This window comes from Medicago sativa, chromosome 6, assembly GCF_051527215.1.
Source record: "Medicago sativa cultivar Bolivia chromosome 6, Bolivia_mono, whole genome shotgun sequence".
NCBI classification, from domain to species: Eukaryota; Viridiplantae; Streptophyta; class Magnoliopsida; order Fabales; family Fabaceae; genus Medicago; species Medicago sativa.
Genome location: NC_140754.1, coordinates 7,441,531 through 7,449,386, shown reverse-complemented (window position 1 = coordinate 7,449,386; position 7,856 = coordinate 7,441,531). Strand labels below are relative to the sequence as shown.

At 33.7% G+C, this 7,856-nt stretch overlaps 1 long non-coding RNA gene across 1 annotated transcript; it reads right to left on the bottom strand.

Moving 5' to 3' along the window:
- On the bottom strand, positions 1-5,600 carry LOC146912468 (uncharacterized). The gene is made up of 2 exons (XR_015016504.1): positions 5,264-5,600; positions 1-292 (listed from the first exon to the last, which is right to left on the bottom strand). It is a non-coding gene; the product is annotated as an uncharacterized LOC146912468 (long non-coding RNA).
- Between the last annotated feature and the right edge of the window lie 2,256 nt (positions 5,601-7,856).

Sequence of the window (7,856 nt, the reverse complement as noted above, 5' to 3'; positions counted from 1 at the left end):
TATTCACATAACTGAGGTAATGGAATTTAGGTTGGTTATTTGTTTATGCAATCAAAGTGATTGATATTATTATACTCAAACTTAAGAACATCGAAATTGGACTTTAGAACACCAGAGTCACTCCTATCATGCTTGCTCTTTGTATTTTTTTCTTAAAGAACAGAATGCTTGCTCTAGCTTGTTGTCAAACTTAAAAGCTCTTTTCCAAGGCTCTTTTACTTGATCAAAACTCAGTCTTCTTTTCTTTTCTATTCCAACATTTAGCTACAGTCTTCATACCTATCATCTTGTGCTTCATGTATATCATCATGCAATCAAATAAAAAAAAATCAATATAAGCAAACACCATATGAAAACAGAAAAAACAAATGAAGAGACTAAATCATTTGTTACATATGAGGATGTCATACACGACCAAGCAAGTTTGCTCAAAAAAAAAAAATACACTACCAAGTAAACTCCAAGATTATGAACATTTACACCAGACCTACTGCAAGCATATATGTACATACAATAAAGGGACTAATCTGCATGGTTTTACATACAAATAAAGACATAAGAAATATCTTTTCACAACCGGCAAGCAATGGTTGATAACCAACACTAACAATTAAAATGGAGTTTAGCAAAAGTAAAATAAAGGATTTTTATAGATTGAAAGTGAACAAAGAAAATAATGGGAATCTCAAACAGGAGGCAAAAACAATTAAACTGAAATATGTAACCTCTACAGGAAGCCTTTAATTTCAAAGGTTCAGACTACAAATTGGATTGCAAAGTAAGTTGAAAACAGTGCAAAAATAAATGATAAATAGACATAATGCAAAACCCATAAGCATCGTGAAAAATAAAATAGAGGAGATAAATGACTGTTTTAAGATCATGCTTCTAAGATAGAGGAGAACAATCAAGTTGACATGAAGAAGCAAATGAGAAGCGTGGAGCTGAAGAAGATATGTGGGAAAATGATTTACTTAGAAAATGAACAAATTCAATTGAGCATGGCACACATTAATCTTTTCCACTTCGGTTGTCAAAGAGAGAAAAAATAGAGGAAGGAAATAAGAACAAAAGCGGATTATAAAAGCTATAAAAATTGAAGAAATAAATCAGTGATTGACATGAACAGAGAAGGGCACACAAAAAATTATGTGAATCAACTTCAAGAGAATGAAAACAAAAGAGACTAATAGAGATGCAGTCTAAAACCTAAAGTAGAAATGAATCAAAAGCTGAAATCAAAATTGAATTGGAATAGTATAATTAACGATGGTGTTTTATCTTGGTTTTTCGGGTGTCAAACATTGATTACGTTTGAACCTTTTTAACCGGTGATATCTTATTTTTTCTTGGGAAGGGAAAAAGTAAGCAAAACCCTTGAGAATCGAGGTCCGGGAGTTGTTTTCGCTATGGGAAGGTGTTAGGCACCCATAACGACTATAGTATCCTATAGGAACCGTCTTTAATTTCTACGCGCGCGCTTTATTTTTAAATGCTATTTTGAAAATATTTATTTAAACCTAAGAGTTTCTAAGTGAAGAATTGGAGGGAGAAGAATGTTTTTGGATTTTTATTTTAGTTGAATTGAAGGAATTTTGTTCCTTGCCTACGTACCCGTTTAAGGGATCAAATCCACCGTAGTTCTCTTCCAAAAATGTTTTTGTTTTTGTTGGTTGATTTTAAGTTTGAAAATGGGATTTTGAAGAATAGAAGGAGAGGCCTCAAGGGCATGAGATTATGAAATTGTGAGGTGGAATTAGTCATTTGCAAAATGTGGTCTAAACATGATTATTTTCATTGAAATTTGATTAAGAAAATGAAAAAGAAAATACAATGGGACTTTGGGTCCCAAGGTTTATTTGGAAAATGGTTTGAGTGAAGTTTGTTCATATTTTTTGGAAAATGATTTTTCTAAGTGTAAAACCTAAACATACATCTAAACATACAATCCTAAACATACATCTAAACATGCATATTCTAGCTATATAGTGATGTGTGTGCATGTGTCGGTGTTTGTGTCGGTGTACATTATTAGAGTCCATTGTCCTTTACATCATACCCTAGGTACATTCTATGGCCTCTTTGCCAAGAAATTAAAATCATGGAAGTAACATATTACAAGAACTCCTAAATCTTTACATTCTAATTTTTGCATGAAATTGAAAACTTAAAGCGCAAGAAATGGGATGGAGAGGAAGATGAAGTGTGAACGCTTATGAAGAATATGAGACATGAAATGAAAGGGTTAGTAACACAAGGAATAATAAGGATTGAAATGGATGCAAGTGAAATAGCATAGGGAAGTAATGAAACTTGACAAAAAAGGTAGAAATCCTAGCACACAAAAGTGGTAAAATATGCCTAAACTTTGTCATAAAATTCCCACAATCATAAGGCCTATAATTTTCATGCCATGACAATCTTCAAAGAGTTTCACTTCAGCTATGACACGAAAATTATAAGACAATATTACACCAAGAATTATGACACATTTAAGCATATTTTACACTTTATTTCCACAAACAATTATTTACATGACTTATAACACAAGGTACTAACAAATCACACTCCAAAACAGTAAAGAGCGACTCTAAATCAGGGGCATACGCATTGCAAACTCTCATACCAAGGACCAATATACCATAGCAAGACTTTGGGATCAAGAATATGCAAAATTTTCATAAGAAATTATCAAAAAGTGACACAAAGCCACAAGAAGTCTCCCTATATATTCTTATCAATTTTCAACATACCAAAATATCATGAGAAACCAATTTCAAGCATAAAAAATAATTGCAAGAGAGTTCACAATTTTTTGGAGGTTTTAACAAGGCTTTAACAAAATTAAAAGCACTAAACTAATCAAGAAAACAACATTTTCACCAATATTTTTCTAGCCAACATTAACAGGTAACAACCACCAAGAATCAACAAAAATATTAAGAAAAGCACTAGGAAAATTTTCTAGGAATTTTTTAAAGCAATTTTGAGTGCACCAGGGTGTAAAAAAATCAATTTGCGGGGTGAAAATAGCACAAAAGTAAACTGGCAATTGAAAACAAAGTCAAGCAGGCCCAAGCCCAAATCCAAAATGCAGAAACGGGTAGGGTTATGGATCGGGCTTATGGGTTAGGATCATGGTTCATGGGTTAGCCATAAGTTAAAACGTGAAAGAGCTTCTTCTTCTTCCCCCATCGTTCCATTCTTTCCATTCTCTCATATTCATCTACTTCCTCCTTCATTTTTTTAGCACAACACTTGAAACATAACACACTCATGCATCGAATCACATCCTTTCCGTCATATTTCCTTGAGAAAAAACATTAAACACAAAAGATTCACCTAGCTTTGGATCTGGAATCATGATTCTATCCTAAAATCGTTTTTGCAATTAAAAACGAGTCAACCTTTTCGGTTGGCTCCAGATTTCGAGTTCCTCCCCTTTCTTAAACGTTCACTCTCTTTTCTTCTATCAATCGTTTTTCGTTTTTAAACACGCAGCATAAGCAGGAACAAATACACGCACCAACAAGAAAGAACGCAACAATAAACACGCCAAAGCTTAAATCCGACGCAAAGAATGGAGATTCAAACGAAATTGCACATGAATCAACAACATATGAGAATTACAACATGATCACAGAGGAAGCACCAAACGTAGAACAACATGTGGAAAGAGGAAAGGATTACCTCACGTTCTTCGTTCGAAGCTTGATCGGTTGTGGATCTTGCTGCTGAAATCCTCGTTCTGATCCCTTGAATTGGACTGAAATCAGCTTCGTGTTCCTTCTTTCACGACCTGTTTCCGTCCTCCTTCTTGATTCTGGATTCGAATTCGCCGCTGCTTGTTCCGGTAGCAAGAAATTCGATGATGATGATGATGGAATGCAACTGAATCGAATTGTGCTTGGATTGTGAAGATGAGTCTATCAATTTGGCTTGTTGTTGTTGAACGAAAATGGAGAAGAAAACTAATTGGATTGTGGATGAATATTGGTGATGATGGTGGAAGGGAAAGGTTACGGTGGTGGAGTGGTGGATTTGAAGATTGGTAGTGGAAGAAGGAGGTTGTTGTGGTGGTTTGGAGGGTGGAGTTAGTTAGTTATGGTGGTGGAGTGGTGGTTTTTGTGGTGGAGAAAAGTTGTTAGAGATGGGGAAAGAGTTAGTTACGTGAGAGAGAAGAGAAGAGGGAAAAGAAAGAAAATTTATTTGTGATTTTTTGTGGAATTGTAAAGAATGATTGGTGAAAATGATTCATTGACCCTTTGACCAATTTATAGACTAAGTCATTAGCCTTGGACCAATAGGATAGAGACATGTGGCACTTGACTTGTAACAAACTTTTGAGGACCAATAGCATTTGGACACATGGGACTCTAACAAACTTAAAAGGGATTAAAATGTAAATAACGAAAGTGCGCGGACTAAAATGAAAATCAAAACTAAAATTGAATTGAAAGAGTAAATTGAAAATTAACGTAAAGCGGGACGATTAAAATCAACAAAGCAGATTAAAACGAATCAGAAATATTATGTGAAATGACCAAAACGCCCCTAGGGACTAAAATGACTCGAAACGACTCAAATGCGATTTTAAAATGATTTTTTTTAACAAGGGATTAAAGCAAGAATTCATACAAGCAAAATAAAAGACTTAGAGACAATTTTTAGAATTTAAACAGGGTTTTAACGCATGAAAAGACTAAAATGCCCCTAGGGGCAAAACTGACTAAAAATGACTTCAAATGCAATTTTTGGAAAGGGTTTTGACATAGAATGAAACAAAGACTTATTCAAACTACTTGAAAAGACTCAAACAAAATTTTAAAAGACTGAAAGAAATTTTAGCATAGGAAATGACTAAAATGCCCCTAAGGGCTAAACTGACTAAAAAATGACTTAACTGATATTTTTGAAGTGAATTTTGACATGAGATTGAAACAAGGACTTATACAAACCAATTTAAAAGACCCAAACAATTTTCAAAGATTAAAATGAGTTGAATTCAGGATATGACTAAAATACCCTTTTATATGAATTTTGCAAATAATATTGAAATAAAACGCAGAGAAAGATGCAATTGAACAGAGCCATATCAGATGACTTATAATGCAAGAAAAGAAGAATTGGACAAGTATTTTTAGGTCCAAAATTAGGGTATAACAGATGGAATTGTCAGTCAAATTGCAAATGAAATCGTCAATCAAAATCGATGTCAAATTTAGAAAGAAAATGAGAAATTGAGAAAGAACAAATTACATACCTATGTTGACAATCTTCAGATGACGGTGGCCAAAAGTGGAGATGATGAGGGTTTAGAAACTTGGGTGAAACTGTTGTGTTCAAGGGTAAAAGAGACCAAGGTGACTTAGAGAAGAGATATGCAGCGTGCTTCTTCACCTGTGTGGAGTTGAACTACATGTTTCCAATTAGATGTGGTAGTCGTTCCTATTAATTGGTTGCAATTTACATAAATTACGCTAGAAAATAGGGATAAACTTGGGAAGCATTCGGTGCACCTACATGGGAAAACAAAAAGATGGGCTGAGTGGGGAGATGTGAAGTTTTCATGTGGTTTATCAACAGACGTAATTAATTGCACTTCATTTTACAAAAATAGGAGGAAGCAACCGCACAAACATTTAGGTCTGATTTTTGAATTTCAAACAGTCAAATACTTTGGAGCCAAAATTATTTAGGGTTAACTCATTAGCATTAATTATTGCTAATTTGGCTCCAAATCTTTAGGGTTAACTTGTTGCAACGTAATAACTTTTAGGAGTAAGGGATAAGGGATTCAAGATTTTTGTAAAATAATCCTATAAAAAAGAGAGATGAAATATATGTATTTTTCCAAAAGCAAAGGTACTCACTCAATGAGTTAAGATCCTTTTCATTTGCTAAAAATAAATTGATAATGTCATTTGATGAGAGATAGATACAAAAAAAGTACACCCTCCGGTCACTAATATAAGCAAAAATCCACTTTTTAGGTTCATTCAATTAATGATGTATGTAGTCTTTATTATAGACTACATACATCATTAATTGAATGAACCTAAAAAGTGGATTTTTGCTTATATTAATGACCGGAGGGTGTATGTAGTATATCCTACCACTAAGTGGGTCTCAGTACTCTTAATTATTTTCAATTTTTTTTTATATCTTTATCATTTCAAATAGAAAAAATTGAAAGATTAAAAAATGGAGAGGATCTTAATTCTCACTCAACACCCAGAAGACAAAGGGATCAATCAATAAATGAGGGGGCCTTATAATGGCATTTATTTTGTTGGACAGCCAAAGATTGAACCGCACTTCTGTTTCAGGTAAAATTAATAGCATATCCTCCCTCTTGCGATATTCATGACCCTTATTTTAATCCTATACTACTACCTAAACGTGCCTCTCCATTATGAAATTTTTATTTCAACAATGATATTGGAATATCTATCATATCATCAACATATTACATCTATCATACTACTTTATTTCTCTCTTTTGTTACTCTTTACTTTAAGATGTATACACCCTGTGGAGTGCACGTCAAACATTTTCTTTTTTATTTTCAATATGATATTTATACAACCATTTTGTGACAACTTTTTCTTTTTCTCTATTTTTATTGATTAAAAACAATAGAAAGAAAGACAAAAAAAGATATATAATAAAAACATAATGTGAGTATGAAATATAAAGTAGTAAAAAAATTATCACAAAATATTTGTATAAATATCATTTCTACTGTGAGTGTGTCATCTATTCAAATATTCATACACAAGTGCTAACCACCCCTAAAATATTGACCATTCGTACACTCGCAGTTCCACCATAACTACTGCATTTGACAATTTGACACATTAAATAAATAAATAAATTTCGGTTCCCCTATATAATTTCACTATTTTATGAATTCAGTCCTCATATCGTAAAATCTATAGTTTTGATTCATCATTATATTTTTGAATAAAAAAATTAGTGACGTAATATGTTATAAATGATGTAGTATCTACTTATCAAATTCTAAGAATACTCTTTCATTTAAAACATATCATATTATCACCGTGTTGCCGAGCAACAACGTGCATATAGAGTCTCAAATATTGTCCTTTCCAATTGTCGGTTTGATTGTTATCGTCTTCAACTTCTGTTGATTTCACGTCCTTTTCTGCTGATTGTGTTCCTTCTTTTAATCTAGCTCTGTTTCTCCATTGTGGTACCCATAGCAACGCCATCAACTTCACCAAGCATCGATGTTTTCAACCTCAAATTGATTTCACCCCTAAAGGGTCCATGTACCTTCACTCCAAAATCGCATAACCCTCAAATCTCCGTCACCAAAACGCTTCTAGCCATAAACACCTTCACTCCCTTCACCCATAAATTGTGTGCTGAAATTAGGGTCTAACCGATCCTTACAGAACCAACTTGTAAGGTGAGGATTGTCACCCCACATATAAACACATTGTTAGGCCATATTTTGTCCGATGTGGGCATAAATGTTGTATTCTGACGGAAAAAAATGAAGTTTTGGAAAAACATAGAATTATGACACGATTTGTATACCGTGACACGATTTTTAGGCAGTGAAGGGGTATGTTCCTGGAAGCCAAATCGTGACACGATTGGGGAAATCGTGACACGATTTGTGGATATAATTTGTGTACATTGGGTCTTACACAAGGAATCGTGACACAATTTTGACAGTATTAGGGCACTATATAAGTGTTTCAGTTCATTTTTTAGAGAGAGCTTCAAGAGAGAGAAACTTGGGAAATCAAAGGAGGTAACTTTAAGGTCGAAGGTCTTTGATTAGGGTTTTCTTGAGAGGTTCTCTTGGGTTGGGAAACATTGTA